Source organism: Erpetoichthys calabaricus, chromosome 17, assembly GCF_900747795.2.
Source record: "Erpetoichthys calabaricus chromosome 17, fErpCal1.3, whole genome shotgun sequence".
In the NCBI taxonomy this organism is placed as follows: domain Eukaryota; kingdom Metazoa; phylum Chordata; class Cladistia; order Polypteriformes; family Polypteridae; genus Erpetoichthys; species Erpetoichthys calabaricus.
Window position 1 is genome coordinate 28,348,602 of NC_041410.2, and position 24,675 is coordinate 28,373,276.

Below are 24,675 nucleotides of genomic sequence, written 5' to 3' on the forward strand. Positions count from 1 at the left end.
TATGTCTATTGTGCGATTATAAAATTAAGTCTAAGACTAAATCACTGTTTAAATGATTAACTAACTGTTGCTTTCTTTCTTTTTAAGTTGAGATAATGATTATCAAAACGTTGTATTAATAAGATACCATGTTCTCAGTTTGGAGCAGTCGAATTAATATTTGAAATAGTGGAGCTGGTATGGTTTTTAATGTAAGTCTGTGGTACAGTGATTTTCTGCCCTTTTTACCCACCTGCTTTCTGTAAGAATGCATATGAACAAAGAAAATGTGCTGTTAGTGTACGTAAACTGCACTAAAAAAACAATAAAGAGACATTAACAAGTCCTCTGTGATTATATACAGAATCAATGTTGACACTTTATTAGTTCAATGCAAGAAAATTAGGGCTACTGAAAGTTTTGACCATTGAAGGTACTTTTCAAAAACATTACCTACAATTTTAGAGCTGAATTTGCAGTTCAGTTCCATTTTTTCTAAATGCAATGAGTAAAGACAACTAGTTGTTTACAGCAGTGTGGCAGGGAAAGTACGAAAACATGGAATTAAACAAAAAAATATTATAGATCCAACTGATTGTCTATTTGTCTAAGCATTATGTGGACAAAATGTCAGAGTAGAATGAATGCAAGACTGGTAGAGAACTGAATTCAAGTTCAGGAGTCAGCAGGTTCTTAGCATTCTAACCCTAACCCTTCATGAGCTGCTATACCACCGCTGCCTGGCTTTCTTTCTTTATCTTATTGTTAGCATGCTCTAGTCAAAAGATTTTCAGTACTTTCCCGTTTCTTCTGCTGACTGAATCAAAGCAATCTGAATTTATAATCAGAGGTGAGGCATGCAAACTTTAAGGAAATGTAGCTTTGAAGTCTAAGAAGATGGGTGGCATGGTGGCGCAGTGGGTTTCCTCCCACAGTCCAAAGACATGTAGGTTAGGTGCATTTGCGATCCTAAATTGTCCCAAGTGTGTGCTTGGTGTGTGTGTGTGCCCTGCAGTGGGCTGGTGCCCTGCCCGGGGTTTGTTTCCTGCCTTGCGCCCTGTGTTGGCTAGAAGTGGCTCCATCAGACCCCCGTGACCCTGTAGTTAGGATATAGTGGGTTGGATAATGGATGGGTGGATGGATGGAAGTCTAAGAAGGCATAGTCACCTGAACAGGCAGCTGGGGCACTGACCCCTGCAGTACTTAACCCAAAGCTTAAAAGTGTCTATACAGAAACAATAAAAAACAGAGTCCTATGACATGCACAAAAAATACAAGGGGCTCTAATTTTCACAAGGCTTCAAATTTTTCAGTACATTTGCAGGATCAGGATAAAAAATGGCCTACAGATTTAGTTTTATTTTTACCCACATTTCTCAAAGAAGGAGAGAGAAAGAGTAGGTTTAGTCTGTGAAGACACATCTTTGATTTCACATATGATGCAAAAACAGGGTTATGTTTTTCTGTTATTCAATTGTATGTATAGTCATTCAAGATAACTGTTCACCCCTCAATGAACTGTTTTAAAAAATATGATTTGGAGGCAAATGTTGATAGACTGTGAAGAGGAAAGAAGAGTGGGGTACTTTTACTAATAGGCACAGGGGAGGTGTTTAATTTTACCGGTCAGATACACCTATGGGATTAGTAACAAATAGAAATGGCATGAAAGACAAAAATTAAGGGTTTGGGGAGAGATGAGACTGCACATAGTTTGGAGAATTGGTGGTATTTTGTACAGTGTATGCAGTGAATAAAAAAGAGCAATTAAGCAAAAGCCAAGAATACAGAATATCCTCTAGTGTCTTCGATGCATTAAGTTTTAGTAATGGAGCTGAGGCACTGGTTGTTACAGAGGCAAAATAGTAAGTCATTGAAACCCTTCATCAATTGAGAGAACTGTTTACCTTTATTTAAATGGTACAATACAATTTCAACTGAATGTAAATGTTTTTGTATCTTGTCTATAACTTCAGTTATCACAAGCTTTCAGTGTACTGCGGCACCCGTAGTGCGTCTCTTCCCTCATTTATGACTTAAACACAACTTGTTAATTGAATGATCTGTGATCTTGCTGTGATATATAGGATACAAAATATTCGTTTACAATTCCAATACACAATAAATACAGAAGGAATTTATTATCTGCTTTTTTACCACAGTTCAAGTTACCACTTCAACTGTTTTTCACTTGAATAGATGGATAGATAGATGGATGAATGAATGATTAGACTGACATTAACAATAAATAGCAAACCTAAAGCAACACATAACAACATGTGTCACCTGAGGAAAAAATAATACTTTTAACTGTAATTAGTTTATAAATACAGCTACAAGAATAAAAAATATTGACTGATTGATCATGGAAATTTGGTTTGTGAAGTGGTTAGCGCTGCTGCCTCATATTTCCAAAAGACTGGTTTCAAATTACAGCCTGATAGATGTCTTTGTATATTCTGCACATCCTATGTATGCCCAGAGCTGTAAGAATATATTTTGCCCCAAGACTGTCTGCTACACATGCCCTTAATTAATTTATACATGTCTAGGAAGACAAATCATGTGTTCACTATAACTGTGATAACTGCAAGCAACCGATGGATTTTGGAAATAATGCAGTAAGTGTTGTGAAAAAAAAAAACAATAATTTTTGAGTATTTTTATGTGTGTGTGTCTTAATTATAAGCAACTATACTACCCAACAATAAAGGTGCCATGTAAATTAAAAGGTTTATAGTCTGAGCTTTATAGGGCAATTCCCAATTATTTACTATACAGTAGACCCCTGCGAAGTCACGGTTCAGAGTTCGTGGCCTCAGTCATTCGCGGATTTTTCTTTAGAACCTATCTAATAATTGTTAGAGGAAACTGCAAATATCCACCGCACTTTTTATGGCTTTTTTCGTGGAAATACTGTACTGTAGAGAGAACAGGAAGCAACTGTAGAGGAGAACTGCAGGTTGGGATTGTGAAAGTAGCCAATAGAATTTGAAACTGCAACTTACAGTTCAACTTACAGTCAACTTACAGTTCATTAGCAGTGTATAAAATGATCAGTGTTGCAGTAGTTGTGATGCTCTTTGCATGAAAAAAATGTGTTCCATTAAAATTTCACTTATTCTTTGTAAATTGTGACGTTTACTTAAAGTGCAGCAAAAAAGTATTTGGCGTCCAGGGATGCATTAACCCCCAAGTATGTGGCAGTTTAAGGCTTAAAGCCCCAAGATGCCGTTGAAACTCCCTGCACCTTCTAAGTCTTCTGGCAATGAAAACGCGCTTGCATGAATTAAAGTACATATTGCGGTAACATTGGTATTTTACATTCTAGCACTGCGAGAGATATATCAGTACACTACTGTGCAGTATACGGATTTACCTTTACATTCTTATTTTAGGTAATGTATTAAACTGAGTTTGAAATTAAATTAAAGTCTCTTGGGGGCATATTTAGGGTTTAAACTATAAAAATAGGCATTTTTTTTAACCATATCCAAAATTTGCAGTTTTTCACAATTTGCGGGTGCTCTAGGAATGTAACCCCCGCGAAATTTGGGGGTGTACTGTATATAAGCTGCATTGAAGGCTGAAAAAATAAGGGGATACAGTGATAATACAGTACATAAGGTGGATAACTGTCCCAATTACATGCTATTTCTCAACAAAGAGGAAATTAACAGAAAACAAAAGGGCTTTTTTGAAGAAACAAAGCATCTTTTTGTTTTTTTTTAATGAACATATTTCTTTTAAAATGCTGTGCAAGATTCTTCTTGAAAATGCATAAGGCATTGATTTTTTCTCTTAAACAAAAACAACATGAGAAATCTATTAGCACTTTATGTCACACATTCAAAACCATCTGATGAATCGGTCAGTCAGTGAAATGGTATCTTGGGCAAGTCTGAAGTGAATACTATTTGGATTAAGACCAAAAACCAAATGGTTTTAGTAGCTGATTTCTCAACAAGCAATGTTATCTTCAAAGACAGACACATACAAATTTAATTAAATATTTTTATTTTTATACAAGTACTTAACAGCAAAGTGTTAACTTTAAAATTAGGGGTGTACCAATCAGGTTTTTTAAGGCTGATACAGATCATTGATTTCATGTTACATTCCGATGTTAATTCTGATTTTTTTTTCTTTATCCCTTTAAAAACTTTTTACACTACTGTATAACCAGACAAATAGAAGTCTTATGTCATACATTAAAGTATATTTTCACAATTAAACTATAGACCACAGGTGTTGTTAACTGATGATTGTTTATTAACAAAATTAAATTCTGCAGGCTTATTGTTCAGTGACCATAAAATACTAAAATAAATACAATTTCCTTAAAATACATTCATTAATTAATCAACTAATTGATATTGGCAACTTCTGTACTGTTAAACTGATACTGTTTAAATGTAAATATACATACACTTATACGTTTTAATCATTTTAAATTATTAATTGCACTACAGCTGTTTGCTGTTAAAACATACATTTACTATATTTATACAGGTGTGTTTTTTCTTCAGTGTAACAACTAGACATTCATAATTCTTGAGGTGTAATTATAAAATATGGATTACCATTTTAAAGTATTACTTGCTTCTTACCAAAATTTGTGTATGCTGGCTGGTATACATCCACAAATAATAAACACAGTACAAATCTTTAAAAAAAAGCTTCTTGTTTACTAATCAGCAATTTCAAATTCATCCTTATCTTTTCTTTATCAAATTAAAAGTGTAAGCTGCTGTGTTTTAAACAAGCTCACTCTCCAAACTCAAGCAGTGTCTGTTTTAATTTAAAGGACAAAATAAAAAGGTTTGAATTCATTAAAATAGCTTTTCTTGCCATTTGTCTAATTGCACAGGATGACTTCCCCGCTTACTTTTTTTCAGTTTATTACTCCACTTTCTTTAACATAAAGGCTAATATACCAATCGCCTTTCATTCACTGATAAAACAGGCTTCCACTTGCTGCTCTTTGTTTACACTGCAGGAAGTTTGCTACAAATGACTAAAAAAAAAAGACGCACACTGTTTCAACTACTGTAATGCATTGCGTAAAGGAGTACTGCAACTAAATTACTGTAAAGCTGAGAAAAGGAGGGGATGAAAATATTGTTTTTTGTAATCAGCCTTTTTACAGATTACTGCTCGAGTCTATTTTTTGTGAAAATTGGACAATCAGAGCATCCCAATACAATGGTAAAGGAAACACAGCTATGCACTTTTTTTTTCGCTTGTGTATTTTTTTCTTTACACTGTAATTAAATTTATGCGTGAAATAAACTAAGCAACATATCTGTGTTGCACTAAACATTTTTGGCCTTTTCCCTGTACCGTAGTAACTTTTGTAATCTCATGAAAAACCTTATAGGTGTTCCAGTTTCAACCATTAAAGAGAGAACTGTAGAATGGCTACAGCTGCCTATTGTCTTTTGTTTAATATATCACATTAAGAAAATATTGGAGACGAGGAGAAATTAGAAAAAAAGTTTTCAAAATAACTCAGATAAGTGTGATAGGTGAATTTGCATCAAGTACGGTTGTGGTCTGTGTACATAGCACTTCTTTGTGGTTAACAACATTGAAGAGGAATAGCATGTGGCTACTCTGCTACGTGCAATGGGAGCTGCTACATATTGTCTTCTGAAAATGTAGTACAGGTATAAAAGCAGAAACATAAAACCTTATCGAGATTGTAGAGATATTAAACAGGCATTTCGAGCCTAAACTCTTCCTTATTGCTGAAATATTTTGTTTAAACCACTGCTATCAGACAGTGAACAAGTCTGTAACACAATATACTGCAGATACAAGACAGTATGCTGTGAACTGTGAGTTTGGAGCAACACTGGGTGAGTTGTTGCATTACCATAATTCATTGTCAGAATCAACTCTTGCCTTTTGTTTGGAGTTTATAAATTATCAATACTCAAGCTGCCACCACAGAGACATACCCACTGTCCAGATTAGTGAAACTGAAAAACCTACGGAGGCACTGTGTTTTCAAAGATCTACCTAGCCTTTGCATACCAGTAAGTTTTTGTGATAAAGAATCTAAGCAGCTGGTGACCATTAAAATACACCAAGGATTATATTTCTGTAACAGGCTATCATATGGGGTTAGTTCAGCACCTTCCACTTTCCAAAGAATCATGGAAAATCTTATTAAAGACCTGAATGTAGTGGTCTGTCTTGATGATTTGCTTGTTACAGGGAATACTTAGAAGGAGAATTTAAAGAACATTGATATGGTGTTGGTAAACATGAAAATGTACTTTCGAGAGCTCCTTTGCCAGAAACAAGGAATTTGGGGACAAAAGCAATGCGTGAGACTATTCATGCAATGTTAGTTGATCATTTTGAGCAGACACACCTTGATGCTGATAAGGTAACAAAAGCAATAAACACAAACAATGTACTGTCTAAAACACTGAAGTATGTTATGAAGGAAGACCATATGTGGTGGATGAGAGTCTAAAAGCCTTCCACCCACATAGATTTGAACTTTTAGTTCAGCTAGGCTATGAACTTTGGAGAACCAGAGTGGTGATACCAGAGAAACTCCAAAAGACTGTGCTTAAGGAACCATATACTGGAAATCAAGGAATAGTCAAAATGAAAATCCTCATATGAAAGTATGTATGGTGGCCAAAGGTTGATGGAGATGTTGAGTAGATTTGCAAAATATGTGAATTTTGTCAGGTAGAGCAATGACTGCCACCATCTCAAGGTTAAAAAAGGTTGTTTTCATTATATGGCCTTCCTGAACACATTGTAACAGACAGTGGTACACAATTTATGTCAGAGGAATTTAAAATCTTTACGAAGCAAAATGGCATTCTCCACTCCACCAGCACCCCTGGTCACCCAGCAACAAATGAACTTGCAGACAGATATGTGCAGACATTTAAGAGTGGAATGAAAAAGCTGACAGGCACTGCACTTGACATAGAAGACTAATGCAGTATCACTCTACAGGTCAATTGCCTAAAGACTTGTTTCTAAACAGACATGTGCGTACTCATCTAGACCTCATTTACCCAGACAAAGCAATTGCTGTTCGCAAGAAGCAGTATTTGCCGAAGTTTAACTATGACCAAAGGGTGATCAAAAGATCTTTTTGAATGGCTGACCTGGTCTATATGCAAAATACAATGTTGTGAGGTAGTACAAGGATCCCTCAGGTAATAGTAGATCAAACAGGACCAGTATCCTTCAAAGTAAAAAGGAAGGACATTGGTATAGGAGAGATGGTAATCAGTTGAGAACTCAAGTCACAGAAGAGGAACTTTATCAGGAGAGTGATGGTCTGGATTGTGCATAAGGAACTGAGACTAGTGCATCTAAGGAGAATATTCCTATGTGTAGTGACTTACCGCAGACAGACAGTAGGGAGTTGTCTTCAGCTTCTCAGTGTCTGTACTGGTCCAGGATTAGTAAACGACCTGAACGTTAAAGCTCATAATGGTAAAGTATTTATTTATATTCTTATATTATACAATTTATTTTTATGTAACTTCATCTTGTAATCTTTCAAACTGCCTTTTCCTTTTTCTTCCTGACATTCATAATACATCAAGGAGAATGATGTACACATCTGAAGTTGCTGAATATCTTCCCTTTAAGGATGTCAGATTGCACGACTATATTACCCCTGGCAGACTTTTCAGCACAATTTAACATTTTCAAAATTTTGTGAGCCTGCCTTGTTCTGACACCAAATAATGTGTTGTCTGTCAGTAGTGGTGCTTATACGAAGGCTTCACATTCATGGCAAGTATAGCCACAATTTCTGCCCTTTCACTTTCCTATTTCAGTACTGTTGTGGTACAACAAACACAAGACATTAGGTAGACAGAACACATTCTACGTATTGTATTTATGGGTGAGTTCTCATTGGTTATTAGTTCTCACATCCCTAAGACTTATAACAGGTTTGATTTGGTTTTGTTGAGTCACAGACTTATATGATTGAGCTGCTGAAAATGTCAGACTATAAAACTAGTTGTCATTGGAATACGCAACATCTGCCTCTGCCATGCTAAGATTGTGTAAATGAAACTAAAAATTGCTGGAAAAGTAGTGTAGTGTGACAGGGGGTGAAGAGGCACTGGAAGGTTTATAAAGTACATTACTCCTTACTTGTGGTTTATACCTCACAACTCAAATGGTGTGAGTTTGATGTTTTTTTGGACATTCTATTTTCCTGTCTAATTTCAAAGAAGTGCATATTAGTTTAAAAGCTGTCAAACTGATGGACAGGCAAACATGTACTCTCTACCATAGTTTAAATATTAACTGTTGCCAAATTCTTCTTGTTAAATTTGCATTTTATTCTCACAACAACAACCTCACTTTTATCCCAAAATGCTGACCTGAAATACACATGTACAGAACACATGTGGGAAGGTGACACATCAGAAGTAGTGACTTACACAGTTCTTACTGCAGATGAAGGTAGAAAATCACCAGTGACTTTTTCTAAACAAAAAACCTAAAAATTGAATGCAATTGAGTCAATGCTTGCTCTTTGTAGATAAATAATACAACATTCCTGACTACCTTCCATAATTCATAATAACAGTCATGACCTCAAATAAAAATAGGGTAAATATGCAATAAGTGTCTATAATTATGAACTACAGATTCACTACAGAGCACAGGCATTTTAGTGTTAATATCAGTACCTTAATAAGTATCACTAGTTCTACGACAGTTTCTGTGCAGCCGCCTTGTTCCTAAAGAATGTAAGAATGCAAGTCTTAGACATTTTGCATTTTTTGAGTATTTTGTCATCACTATCACAGGAGAACCACATTCTCTTTTTCTAAATATGTATCAAATGCCAAAATATAATGCCTCATTTCTTAATTAATTTTTGGATTTAATATCCATTGTCACCCTGCCCAGGATTGGTTCCCTGCCTTGTGCCCTGTGTTGGCTGGGATTGGCTCCAGCAGACCCCCGTGACCCTGTGTTCGGATTCAGCGGGTTGGAAAATGGATGGATGGAATATCCATTGTAATAACTAGTTGTGATAATTTTCTAATAGCAAGTGACTTCAAGTTTCATTTAGATAATCACTGTTATCTGATAGCTACAGACTTTTTTGAACTTTTAAAAGTTTTTGACCATACTCAACGTATCACTCAGTTTACACATACAGGAGGCCAGAGATTAGACTTGATCATCTCACGGGGTAATAGAATGGATGTGACACAGTTAGTGGATGTTAACATATCCAATCATTACTGTGTTTTCTGTAATGTAACAATGCAACTTACAAAGATATTTTTGATGCCACAGCTGCCTCTACCTTTTCTATTATTATAAATAATCAGTCCTACTCTAGTATCTACTCTAATGCCACCAACAACATAAATACTAGAATTGACAATTTTAATGCAAAACTGAAGGTAGTGGAAGACGTTGTAGCTCCTGAAAAGCCTGTTACAAAACTGACCACAGCTGTAATACGCTGGAAGAAAGATACTTTGGAAACTTAAGAGAATGCTGTCAGACTGACAGTAAATAAAGAAGAGTTAGGTTAACAATTCATTATGAAATACTAAAGGTTTACACTAACAAATACAATATCTGATATTTATCTGAGAAAGGGTTAAAGAGTTACTCAAACATACAGTATAAATGGTATATGCTGTATATGCTCATAAAGATACTTTTTCACAACATGAGAGTCAGAAAATTTACTAGAAGGCAACATAGTTCAATTTCCTACCTCGTCTTTTATCTGATTTATAACAAAGTTACAATAGCTATCAAGGAATTATATCAAAACTGTATAATAACTGGGAACATGACATTACAATAAGATTCTTGTAAACATTTTCTTCTTCTTCTGGCTGCTCCCGTTAGGGGTTGCCATAGTGGATCATCTTTTTCCATATCTTCCTGTCTTCTGCATCTTGCTCCGTTATACCCATCACCTGCATGTCCTCTCTTACCACATCCATAAACGTTCTCTAAGGCTTTCCTCTTTTCCTCTTGCCTGTCAACTCTATCTTTAACATCCTTTTTCCAATATACCCAGCATCTCTACTCTGTACATGTCCAAACCAACACAATCTCGCCTCTCTGACTTTGTCTCCAACCTTCCAACCTGAGCTGACACTCAAATGTACTCATTTCCTTGTCACACCCAATGCAAATCTTAGCATCTTTAACTCTGTCACCTCCAGCTCTGTCTCCTGCTTTCTGGTCAGTGCCACTGTCTCCAATTCATATAACATAGCTGGTGTCATTACCGTCCTATACACCTTCCCTTTCACTCTTGCTGATATGCATCTGTCACAAATTACTCCTGACACTCTTCCAAATTTTCTGTACTGTTAAACTCATTCACCTTCACCAACTCTACTCCCTGTATCCTCACCATTCTACTGACCTCCCTCTCATTTATGCACATGTATTCTGTCTTCTATCTACTGACCTTCATTCCTCTCCTCTCTAGGGCATATCTCCACCTCTCCAGGGTCTCCTCAACCTGCTCCCTACTCTCGCTACAGATAACAATGTCATCAGCAAAAATCATAGTCCATGGGGACTCCTGTCTAATCTTGTCTGTTAACCTGTCCATCAACATTGCAAATAAGAAAGGGCTCAGAGATGATCCCTAATGTAATTCCACATCCACGATGAATGAATCCTGTACAATTCTTACATACTTCTCTGCCACTCCCAACTTCCTCATACAATACCACAACTCCTCTCAAGGCACCCTGTCATATGCTTTCACCAGGTCCACAATGATGCAATGCAACTCCTTCTGGCTTTCTCTATACTTCTCCATCAACACCCTCAGAGCAAACATCACATCTGCGGTGCTCTTTCTTGGCATGAAACTATACTGCTGCTCACTAATCATCACCTCCCTTCTTAAACTAGCTTCCACCACTCTTTCCCATAACTTCTTATAAACTTAATAAAATTAAGTTGTAGATTCAAATATTGTCTTCCTTAAATTCTACTTGGCATGGGATAAGTCAATTAAAAAGTATATGTGACATATTTATCAATTTACACAGTCAGAAATAAGCCCAGGATTAGACCCAAAACATTTAGGGATGACATTAACTACTTGGTTCCCTTTTGCCTGTTCCAGCTACATCTTTGCAAATTTATTGAGCACCTTTGGAAACACAAAAGATCTTCACCATCTAATAGTTCTTTTCAAAGTAATACAAAGTGGAACATTATTGCTCTATTATCAGCAGTCCAGGAAGACGACTTTTGCTATTATAGTAGCCTGTAATTGGGAAAATAATAGCCTACTTTTGGCAAAACAGTGAGAACAGGATGCATTTTACTTCTTACAATTAGATGTTTAAAAAGTTAAAAGATTATAATTTAGATAGGATCATCATGATTTTAGATCATTTTGCATGGCTTTTATACAACTAGACATTCAAATAGAACTAGCTTGGCTACCTGGCTTTGCCTGGGAAATTTCCTTAGACGATGAGCTTTGGTTATAGTTAATCAGATGTGTCATAAGTGTAAGGTAAGTGATTGGGTACTTTTCTGTATATATTTGTTATTTTTTTTTAATCAGGGGCTAATAGTATTAGTTCAATGGAGCTCATTACTCTGGAATATTCTAGATACAATTGGCTCAATTGGTCATGAGTAAAGCATTCCTGCTGCAAATCAATTCCTGCTCTTCCTAGTAACTGATCCTGGCTTTTGTTGATGGTCACCGCAAAGTATAAATTTTCTAGGATACTGTATTCTTTTGAATTGAAATAGGTAATTAGTTAGGAATAATGTGTATTTATGTTATAAATACAGCTCACCCTCTAGTGCACCCTGCATAAATGGTAGCCTCAATCACATTTGAATGTAGTGCATTAATCTGTATCTTGTACTGTTAACAAAGTTTTGGAGGGTTTAGATCCAAAGCAATATACACTGAATTGTGGGTTCACCTTGACTTATTATGTGAATGAATTTTAAATGGCTGTTGTGAGAGAATAATTTTAGGAAGTAGTATAAAGGGTTAATAAATATCAGAAACCTTTTCAAGCATATCGGGAAACCAAATAATAGTCAAGTAAATAACAAAAGATAAGGATGTACCAGAGGAAGGTTAATGTCATATAAAAAATATACTAGGAGATGACTAAGAAATCAGCAGATGTCCTGTAAACAACAAGATGGGACAGTTGTCACATACACAGAAATTTCAAGGATAATAGGTAGCCCTAAAGATATAAGAACAAGAGTATGATTTTTTTTTTTTACTTTTGTTTCAATAAGTCATTTGAGTGTTAGACAATGAACTAATCAAACTAAATGTATGCATTGATTGGAACTGCTATTTAAATTCAATTATTAATAAAACAGACTTTACTTTTTGATCGTTCTGTAACAGACTGCTATGAAGGATGCTCCTTCTACAGCAGGCATGTCAAACTCACTACTATTGGTGGGCCGCTTCGACTGCCATACGTGAGTGAGCGGGCCACACTGTAAAAAATATTATTATACTATTATACAAAGTTACTGCAGCTTTCTTTCCAATACTGAAAACTTTAAAGATGTAACACTTAAAGTTTAAAGAAAAGCAATTTATTTCCATACAATTTCCATACAACAGCGTACACTTAGAGTCTTAGCCTCTTAGCCTGGTCCTTATATAGGAGTCTTGCAGTCTGAGATCTATTTCTTTTGTCCCGACACTTGGCATCTCTTGTTAGTAACCAGTTCGTCAATATCAGGCTTGAAATCTTGTGCAGCTGCAACTTTTATGAGGGATGAAAGGAGTTCGACAGTAAGTCTTGAGCGATGTGGGGCTTTGGCAGCTTTCATTAACAAAATCAATTGCTCACAAAGGTAAGTAATCCGAACATAGACAGTACTCTCGATGTCAACTTACGGATCTGCGCAAACAAGGGTGTCAGGTAAGCATACAAGCCTGGCATACCAACTTTGTTGTATTTTGCCTTCAGAATAGAATCTGACTGCAGTTCAATCAATTCCATTTGGATACTCTCAGGCGCATTCTCAACGTTGTAAATGTATGATGACATAAACAGCGCAAAGTCCTGTTCGTGTGAACTGAAATCACGAAAACGCTCACTGAATTCATTGCTCAGTAATCCAAGTTGAAAACAAATCCTCCAAAAATCAAATTTTATTTTACTAAGTTTACTTCAAAGTTTATATTGTAAAATAAGCCGATATGCAAAAAGCCCCCTGACCTACACTAATTTTACAAACTCAAAATCACAAACATTTGTTAATAAACAACTCACCAACTTCTCGCGTCCACTTCAGATCTTAAGCTGTACTCTGCACTAACTGTTCGTTACAATACTAGCACAAAATTACATGAAACTAGAGCAAAAAAAGTGAAAATATGCAAGTTATTACTACTCGTGATGGCCAGTCTCAGCAGCCCAGCCAGTAGTATAGCCTGCTAGGCTGCTGCGCCTAGCACTTTAGTTGCGACGTCGCTGCTCATTAACTTTGGTCAAAGCTCGTGAAGGGGGGGGGGCCAGTGTCATGCATCAGGTATCAAGGATCTGATGCCGCAGCTGCAACTATACTAGCAGATGACGTTTCCGGTACCATAATGCCATGGGAAAACGCGCTTTTGTCAGAAGGCGGAAGTAACAAAAGTCAATAAGTAATACCGAAGATGCAGAATGATTCAATCACAAACGATAGTAATAATTTTGTACAAGTTTAGTGCTAACTAGGATCTGTCATGTGGGCTGCACAGATTTCTGTTGCGGACCGCGTGTTTGACATGCCTGCTCTACAGCATATGCTATAAGAGTAAATAAAGGACGCAATGGACAAATTGTCTCCTGCCTGGATTCTGTTTTATCAAATTTGTCCTAGTAGAGGACAACTTTCTTTAATTAAAATGCTGATTTCTAACATTTTGCACAGTACACTTTTCAAAACAAAATATTTCCATATTATGGATAATTCTCTTGATTTTGGTAGTTAAACATCTAAAATGTGTCAGATGATAAAGGTTTAGCATTATTTGTATTTCTCAATTATTCTGAAAGCTGCTGGAAACAGAAAAGAAACATATTCATACTTTTTAAAAGATGTTGTCTGAGATCAACCTCCTAAAAATGTGTTTATCATTTAACACATAGTTAGCCCCATTATATGAGTGCCTCTGTATATGCAGAGCAGTGCTTAAAGTGGATATACATAAGTGCCACAATCGTACATGTTGCACTAGTATGTATTAACATTAAGGGTGAGCAGCACAGAGCAGCTGATTTAATCATTATGACACAATTTCTGTGGCTTCTCTATTAAAAATTCAAGCACCAATATCTAAGGCTGACATCTCTCGTTTTGAGTTTGCAGCACAGCGTTTTGGGAGGAGGGTATGGGGTTGACAGAGCAGAACGGATAACAAAGACGAAGGCTAGTACACAGCTAAGAATGCCGCCAGACAACATCAAAAAACAGCTCTTGCTAGCCATGGAGGTTTCCTTCTTCATTAAGCTTCACTGAAATTGCAATCTGTCCAGGACACCACCTTGCCTTTAGTCACCCATCCACCCTATTGCTTACTGGTGCTATTTGCGTGGCCCGTCAATCACTTCTGCTGCATTCTTTATTTGTATAAAGTATGCACTCACTGTAGGACCATGTATGTAAGTTATCAAATATTAATTACTATCGACAAAGAAAAAAATTGTCAGCAAATAAAAAAAACACGTATCGGTTAATTTTCTTTTTACTGTAATGTCACCAAAATTTCAATCAAATCCTTCAAAGACTTTTTGAAATTTTGGGGTATTTAGTTTTTCTATTGTGGGGGAAACCCTAAATATTGATATATTAATATTGTGTATATATGTCCTTTCTTAGCAGATACCTACTGACCTAGATGTATCATTCTGCCAGATTTCAGCTTTTTAACTAAACAGGAAATAATGTTTTCTTCATGAGTATCTAAGTGAGTGAGTGAATGATACTCTCAACTTAGCATTAGCTACCAACTAGGGATGGGTTCCATGTGAGTTTTTAGAAATCTGTTTATTGATTCTGATATAATACTTAAAAGAATTAAGTATTAGCTCTTTCCATAAAACGTATGCGTTGCTGGGCAAAATTATGGATGGTTGGTGGTGAAACCTACATTATTATTGCAATATGCAGGCAGTATATTATTGGAAAAATCAACAACGGAGGACAGGGTGATCTACCTTTGAATACTTTGCTGTAAGCAGTGAAGGCAAAGACTGCGTCACTTAGAAGCCACTAGTACCACTTAAGCCCTGGTACTAGGAATCAGAAGCAGGAATCTGAGCAAGACTGAGAGGTATTTTTCCATTACAAACAAAAATTATATATACTTGCTGGCCAACCACAAGCGTTACCTGGTAGGTAACCACCCATACAATCAGATTGTGACAGACTACGAATGCCGTGAATGTAATTACCCCGATCTACATGCTGTCAAATAAACGAACCACACGCCGTGGCGCAACGTTAGGGGCTTTGCCGCTGACGTCTGAGGTTCGATTCCCGAGAGGGAGTGCAGTAGAGTGTGTACGCCCGATGAGCCCAGAATTAGGGCGAAACACATGTTGCGTACTCTTTGCATTATTTGACAGTAAAACTATTTCAACCATTCTATGATCTGCTTCTCACAACTGAGGGCACCGTGGCGGATGTTAGCAGACTTGCTGGCCAACCACAAGCGTTACCTGGTAGGTAACCACCCATACAATCAGATTGTGACACAGACTACGAATGCCGTGAATGTAATTACCCCGATCTACATGCTGTCAAATAAATGAACCACACGCCGTGGCGCAACGTTAGGGGCTTTGCCTCTGGTGCTGACGTCCGAGGTTCGATTCCCGAGAGGGAGTGCAGTAGAGTGTGTACGCCTGATGAGCCCAGAATTAGGGCGAAACACGTGTCGCGTACTCTTTGCATTATTTGACAGTAAAACTATTTCAACCATAAAAATATATATATATATATATATATATATATATATATATATATATATATATATATATATATTGTCATACAGGTGCGCATGGGGGACAGCTTACAGGCTTAAATAGTTCTATTTATCAGCCAAACCGGGGGTTGGCACTCACAACTGATCTTCTCTCGTCTTGTTTCCCTGCAGCTCAGCCAAAGGCCCTGTCTCTCAGTAATATGACCACCGAACCACCCACTAACATCACTTTCGGCCAACCCTGATGACATCACTCCCAGTATCCAGAATACACCTTCCTGTCACATCAGCTCCTGTTCCGGCCTCCCTAACTCCACCTCTTCCTCCTAGCCAACATATTTATAGAACAGACTCACCCTGTTAGTTCAGTTCAGTTGTGAACTCTGATCTGTAAAACGTGCTTTTTTTATTTTGCTGATTTTTCAGTATATGGGGTGACTATCCCCATACCTTTTTCTTGTCTGCTGCCTTATTTTTTACCACCCATGATATATATATATATATATATATATATATATATATATATATATATATATAGTGCATCCGGAAAGTATTCACAGCGCATCACTTTTTCCACATTTTGTTATGTTACAGCCTTATTCCAAAATGGCTTAAATTCATTTTTTTCCTCAGAATTCTGCACACAACACCCCATAATGACAATATGAAAGAAGTTCACTTGAGGTTTTTGCAAATTTATTAAAAATAAAAAAACTGAGAAATCCCATGTACATAAGTACTCACAGCCTTTGCTCAATACTTTGTCGATGCACCTTTGGCAGCAATTATAGCCTCAAGTCTTTTTGAATATGATGCCACAAGCTTGGCACACCTATCCTTGGCCAGTTTCGCCTCTTTGCAGCACCTCTCAAGCTCCATCAGGTATCTCATAAACGGAGCTGCGTGAAAACCCTATTCAAACGAGTCCACACTCATTGTAATACTAAGGCAACAAAAATTAATGAGACACGCTATCTCTTCCACCTTTTCACCTCGAACGGATACTCAAAAACATTCATTAATCGGAGCCTACACAGCAGACGCCAGATGAATCAGCAAACAATCGACTTAAATCAGAACCCCCACCCCACCTGGCACTCACTCCCTTATCACCACAATGTGTCAGAAGGCACAGCGCGCATCCTGACCAAATGGGGCATCAGAATAGCACACAAACCCACGAACAATCTGCACACGGTCCTGTTTAATGCTAAAAACAAGAAATCGACTGCAGAAACACGAAACGCAGTTTATAGTATTCCATGCAATTCTTGCTCAGCGGTATACATAGGACAAATGTCAAAAAGAATCTCAACACGTGTACAGGAACATCGCAACGCCGTCAGAAGAAAGGACGCACTATCTTTGATCTATGCACATACTAAATCGACAGGACACACATTCAACTGGGACAATGTAAAAGTAAAATTTAAGGCCAGTACTAAAAGTGCCAGAGAGTTGGCCGAGTCTTGGCTATCAGATGAAAACGCCATCAACAGACACTTGGGCATAAATCCAGCATATGCCAACTTAAGAAGAACATGTACATAATAAATAAACTATACAAACCCCCCCCCCCCGATCATACGGACTTAGTCACCCCCCCCCCCTTAATGTGTTACTATATATTGCCTTTGATTCTTGTAAGTCTAAGCATTATCCTCTGATGAAGACCCCTGATAGGGGTTGAAAGCTCAGGAATAAAAACTATTTTATGATACGTGATTCTTTTTTCTCTCTTCGTGGATCTCCAGCTGCAAATATGCAAACCGTATCACAGACCTTCTCTTCCATTCATATATATATATATATATATATATATATATATATATAATGGCACACGGCCAGGACCCATTCACAGGACGCCCCTTCTACACTGGATCCGGGGGAGCAGCTATGGGATGCACACTACGTCCCCCGGAACACTTGGTGGCATCTGGGCTAGTACCATGCAACACAAATCATCCTGGTTGGGCTTCGTGGCTACTTCCAGGGGGAGCTGCAAGGCTTCCTGAGCCCATGTGGGCGGAAACGCAGCCACACACGGAAGTGCAGTCTAATTTAGGTTAATTACCACCTGAAGCACTTCCAGGTGGGCTATAAAGGGAGACTGCAGCCACTACTCAGGGCGCCAGAGTCAGGAGGAAGAGAAGAGAAGAGTGTGACTTGGGGTGTGATTTACTATGGGTTATTTTTGGGACTGTGTTAGGGAAGAAAAAAATAAATCTTTGTTTATTTTACCCATGCCTCTGGTGTCAGTCTGTGTCGGGTCGGCGCCAATAAATCGCCTATATCACAATATATATATATATATATTTTACTTGTACACTAAGCGTGTCAAATGTAAATGGCTCATATTTGCATATGCACATGCTCTGCAGATGGTGAGAAATAACAGTGGTGCTAACTATCCTTCTTGTTATTTTTTTATACTCTTATCTGACTTATTATTTTAGTTGGAAGCTTTTATGCTGCAAATGTTTTTAACAATCTCTTTGATCATCAGCTATATTGTGACGTTCATTACGGATTTAAGCTTTCAAATTCCACTGAACATTGTCTTATAGTGTACACCTTCATCTTTGTTCCAGTACAGCTGATGCACAATTTTCCATACAAAAATCATTACACAAAACAAAACAAATATAAATGAAAGTAGGTGTTTAAAAAGGACACACAGAGTATAAAATTTACAAGGGCAGACCTGACCTACATAACACAGACTGAAATCGCTTAGTGACCATAATCAAAATGACATATAAGTTTAAGTCAAGACTGGTTCTAATAATAGAAAAGAAATCAAAACTACTCCAATATTTAGCAAATGGCTTTGCAAAAATTAGTAAAAAGTAGTGGAACTAAAACAGGGGCCTTAAGGAGCTGGTGGTAGTAGAAAAGCTGCTTAACTGATTGTAGGTAACTACAACAACACATATTTATAAAAAACGTAAGGCATGCAGGTATGTTTTTCTTATTTTGCATTTACTGTATAATTTCATGAAGATGCTATATATCAATTATCAAACCTATCTCTACCACCTGCCATGTTTGTGTAGTTATTAAATGTGTTTTCTGAAATAAAAAGATAAGGTCATTTATGGAGTGAGATTGGTTTCATAGTACTTAGTGGCTCTAAACTTGCCCAGTAAGACTGAGTGTGGTTGTACCCTGTGATGTATTGATGGATTTTGCTAATTACCATCATGGGATTGTATTAAGCAGGCTTCCTTCTGGAAGAAAGTATGGATTCATAATAATAATAATAATAATAATAATAACAGGACTGCATTTCCCTATACATAAACTACCTGAAGAAGCGACTTGGCTAAGTCTGCTAGTAAGACCAGGGCGAAGATATAAAAGTGCAATGTTGAAATTAAAGTTTATATTCTAAATACAGATTCTCAGTGTTCTATAGATATGTGACTATTTTTCATATTACAATCACAAACTAAATATACTGTGACTGCAATTAGTGCAGAAAATTTTAGCTCTGCTATTACTGTATACTGGATCTGTTGCAAGTACTAAAATTAACATTTTGTAAATTTCACACTTTCAATAATGGCTGATTGTATTCAGCTGAATACTTCATACTGTATATCACTTTTCATTAACAAGTCACACAGTGACTATCATTGTGTTCCCCACTAGAGAAATGTACAATCCAAAAGATAAAATACCACTTCCATAATACACAAAGTATGGCAACTGGTGACACACAGGTAAAATCAGTGAACTTGATAATTTCTGTAGATAAAAATCTATTTTTTCTTAAGTTTCCACACATGCTTCATATGTAAAAACAAAAGAGAAAAATAATAAAACAGCTGCCAGAAAATTATTTTTAAACTAGCTGATTACCCAGTGGCTTCGATCACTGAGTGAAAGGGAAAAAAATAAAATGTAGTATTTATAAAATAAGTTTGTTAATTGCCAATTTTATTTTTCAACAAATAAAGAGCACCTACAATAACATAGAAATCAATATAAACAACATTATTAACATCATTATCATATGAGAATATGAATATATAAGAAGCATATTGCATATAAATATAAATTATTAAACAGTAAAATCTTCTATAATACGCTACCGTGGCTGTTCGTTTGTCTGTCCAGGATTTTAAATCACCTGTAGCTCGCAAATCGTTTCACCTATTGACTTGAAATTTGGTACACATATACTATGTGGCGTCTACTATCCGCTTTCGGGGTGATGATTTTATTACTCTTTTTATCTTTATTTTATTTTATTGTAGAATCAACTCTCGGCAGTGCGCAGCAGGGCGGCCATGCGCGGATGCATACGGGCGCCGTTCTCATTCCCTACCACCTTCGCTAATCATTCTTGAGGCAGATTGAAGACTTAAGTGCCAGATTAAGTGAAAGGTTAAAGAAAACGTACTAAGTAATTGCAACACAAAAACTAACTTAATCAGTTTTAATGCGAAAAGATGCCGACGAAAGAGAAGCAGCGGGCCGCTAGGGTGGAGTAAAGAACAGCTGCTCAGGAAGCAGCAAGCGCATCAACCTCTGAGCAAACTAATACTAAACGTACAAAGAAAGAGGATGAAAACTATGAATGCTCAAGTCAAGTGTATTCACTGCACGTTATCGTGCAGTGCGCCATTACTGGTATTTTGATAAAAGAATTTGAACAACATATAAGAAGTGTATAAATTATTAAACAGTAAAACATTAACATTTAAGAAGTAAGGATACATTGAGTACTACTGCAGTGCTATTGGGTATACTACATTTTTTGTTTGCCCATTATGTGCATAAATGTATAAATTTTTTGGTGTACCTACCAGAGAACACGCGACATATAACTGACCGTGGGAGAAGCATGGATTTTAAACACACGCTGAGTTCATCTGCTCGTGTCCCTCATGGAATAACTGGTAATGTTTGACGAAAATCTCCTGCGAGTAAAACGACAGTACCTCCCATTATTTTGGTAGGATTTCTAAAATCTTGCATTGTTCGGTTCAAGGCTTCATAAGCTCTTTTATGTGCCATGGTGCACTCATCCCAAACTATTACCTTTGAATGTTGCAAGACTTTTGCCTTTCAGGAGCCCTTGCGTATGTTACAAATTGGATTTTCGTCGTGAGCAAGGTTTAATGGTACTTACAATGCTGAATGTGCTGTATAGCCTCCATCTAATAATGTAGAAGTGATTCCCCATGACGCTACAGCCAGAGCTATGTCACCATTCGCTCTCTCGGCAAGAATCAGGTTTATTACGAATGTTTTTCCTGTTCCTCTGTGGTCATACGTAATTTCCGTTTCAAACGCTCATACGTAATTTCCGTTTCAAACGCGAAAAGAATTTTATATATATATAGATAGCTGGGGTAAGCTGCATTACACATCAGCAGAACAATACATAATTCAAGCATGTTTATCTCTGAAACTGTCATACATGGATTCCAGTTTCTTTATCACATTTGTTATTCAATGAGAAAGAAATGATAGGATTACAGTGAAAATTGTAAGAATATGGAGCAAAATAAGAATATAGAAAATGTTGAAAAAAGCAACACAGAATGAAATCTTTACAGCATTAAGTAAAAGATGGGGAGAACATGAATAGAAATTAGTTCTGAGAGAACAAAAAATCAACATGGTAGAAAATGGGGAAACATGAAAAAAGCATTAGAAAAAGATACTGAAAATTCGTCAAGTTAAGGATGGATCAAAACAATGCCAGTTCATCCAAGAATGAGAAATATTAACAACCATAAGATTTAACACATAGCGATATTGCCAACATTTAGTATTACAAAATGCAGCTGATGTTTCCTACCTTTAGATGTCTGTATTGATCCAAAATCAGCAGTAAGCACTTGCAGTATTATTGGCAGCTCCCATTCCAATTAGGCTCCTGGAGTAGCATTGTATCATTTTCTACAAAGAAGCACCAAAGCAAAAAAAAATGTCATTTCTCATATGGGAACAAAAGTGGGCTTTTCCTAATGAATGTTTCAGTGCTAGTGGCAGCCACATACTGTAGATAAACACAAATAAAAGAATAATACACCCCACAAACAGTGGACTTAGTTCTAACACTTGGACTTTCTGCAAATAACCTGGAGATCTCTGACGTCAGCATTTCTGATCATTTTGCAGTTGTTTTTGAAATTAAGCTTTTGTGTCCGCCCATCAATCTCACTAAACCACAGCACTTTTCGCGCTGTATAAATGCTGACACAGCGTGGAAATTCTGTGATATTTTCTCTGACAGTCATTTACCCTTGGTGTTAGAAGCCCTCTCTGTGTGTCAGAATATTACTGATATAGTTAAGCTTCTCTGTCTCACTTGTACGGATACTCTGGATCTGGTTGCACCCTTAAAGTTAAGGAGAGCCATGGAAAAAGCCAATGTTCAACCATGGCTAAATGAGGCCACTCGTGTGCTCAGACAGGAATGCAGGCAGGCTGAACGGAGGTAGAAAAAGGACAAACTGCAGGTCTCTTATGAAATTCTTAGAACTCATCGAAAGTCCTATCAAGAGGCTGTTTAGCACCACAAACACTCTCTTAAACCCACCTGTCAGAAGCTTCCCTGAGAGTACGCCTGAGACCTGTGAGCTTTTTCATAATTATTTTATAAATAAAATTCAAGCCATTCGTTCCAGAATTACTCTTCCAAGTGTTGATTACTATAGGAAGACAAAGAGTCACTCTAAGGCCAGCGCACAGCCAGTTTACTTCCTTTCAACCTATTTCTTCTTCTCAGTTAGCTGATATAATCCTGCATATGAAACCCATCCAATTATCCACTAGATATCTTACCTGCAGGTCTATTTATAGATACTTTTAGAGAGTTTAGTCCAATTGTGTTGGCTATTATTAACAACTGTCTAAAATCCAGTATAATTCCAGACCATTTTAAACAAGCAATTGTTCAGCCTTTGCTGAAGAGGCCCACACTTGATCCTACAGCTCTTTCAAACTATAGGCCTATTTCTAAGCTCCCATTTCTGTCCAAAATTATGGAGAAAGTTGTTTCTTTGCAGTTAATTTCATATCTGGAGGATAACAATGTATGTCATGTGTTTCAGTCTGGTTTAAAAAACTTCATAGTACTGAATCAGCTCTGCTAAAGGTAACAAATGATATTCTATTAACTGTGGACTCTGGCTCTTTTGCAATCTTGATCTTGCTGGATCTCAGTGCAGCATTTGACACAGTGGACCATGAAGTTCTGTTAAAACGGTTTGAGGATAAAGCAGGCATTCAAGGCTGTGCACTGAATTGGTTTGTGCCCTACCTGAAAGGCAGATCTATGTCTGTTAACATAGATGGGAATTTCTCTCAGCCAGCTCCGCTCACACAAGGCGTCCCTCAAGGTTCTATCCTGGCTCCCCTTCTATTTTCCCTTTATCTGCTCCCCTTGAGAGCCATTTTTTACAAACATGATGTTGCGTATCATTGTTATGCTGGTGATACGCAGCTGTACCTCAAAGTTAGTTCTGACATCACTTCATCTGTTGAAATGCTTTGAGGATATTAAATATTGGATGGCACAAAATTTCTTGCAATTAAACGAAAATAAAACAGAAGTCATTATTTTTGGTCCTACCACATCTGCAGTTGAAATCGGCATGCACTTAGGACCTTTGGCGGCAATAATTCATAATGATGTCAGACACCTAGGTATCATCTTTGAGTCATCACTAAGTTTTGAAAAACAAATCTCCATGGTAGTAAAGTCTAGTTTTTACCAACTGAGGCAAATTTCTAAACTAAAATCATTTCTATCACAGAAGGACTTGGAAGTAGTCATTCATGCCTTGATTACATCTCAACTAGATTATTGTAATTCCTCATATGTGGGTCTGCCAAAATCTGCTCTGTCGCGCCTTCAGCTGGTTCAGAATGCGGCAGCTAGATTTTTGATTGGGTCGAGAAAACGGGATCACATCTCCCCCATTTTAGCCTCTCTCCACTGGCTACTGGTGAGGTTTCACATTGATTTTAAAATCTTGTTGTTTGTTTTTAAAGCCTCGTATGGTCTCGCTCCAAAATATATCTGTGACCTCCTTCACCCCTATGTGCCACTAAGAGCACTGAGGTCATCTGGACAACTGCTCCTTGTAGTGCCAAGATCTCGGCTGAAGTCTAGGGGAGACAGAGCTTCCTCAGTTGTTGCTCCTAGGCTTTGGAACGACTTGCCTCTGCACATCAGGTCTTCATCCTCGATCGAGGTTTTTAAAAGTCAGCTTAAGACCTACTTGTTTTCTTCTGTCTTTCATTGTGTATGATGGAATTGTGGTGGATGTTATGATTGGTTGTTTTATTAATCAGCTTTTGCATGACTGTTTGTATTGTGTTTATTTTAATGCTTGTTTGTATAGCACTTTGGTGCAACCTCTGTTGTTTTAAATGGCTTTTATAAATAAATAATCTAATCCAAATCTTGCATTATTTATAAAATCCAATCATATGGATATATTGTCTATGGGTGAGAGTATATACTGGAGGAGTAAAGATAAACCTTTTTAAGGAAAAGTAAGATCAGTTTCACCATTACTAACCTTCTCCCTGTCTCACTGAATGTATGTTGCACGTAATCTTTTGGGAACACACAGAGTCTTATGCACATTAATATTTCTACAGAAATACAGAAGTGCCAGCCTTCATACAACTTAAAATGTATTATGAGGTTAAAAGAAATTCAGAAATTAATATTATAGAAGAAA

General features: G+C 37.0%; 1 protein-coding gene across 6 annotated transcripts in view; it reads right to left on the bottom strand.

Annotated features, from left to right (window-relative positions):
- The window catches only part of lingo1a (leucine rich repeat and Ig domain containing 1a), a 146,275-nt gene that overhangs the window by 11,278 nt on the left and 110,322 nt on the right, over nt 1-24,675 (bottom strand). For 5 of the 6 annotated variants that reach the window (XM_051920861.1, XM_051920859.1, XM_028823309.2 and 2 more), the window contains one exon: nt 21,777-21,877. The gene's annotated coding sequence lies outside the window, so the exon portion shown is untranslated. Of the gene's footprint in view, nt 1-13,262; nt 13,373-21,776; nt 21,878-24,675 lie in introns of those variants that run through there. The other variant, XM_028823310.2, reaches the window with a different exon arrangement.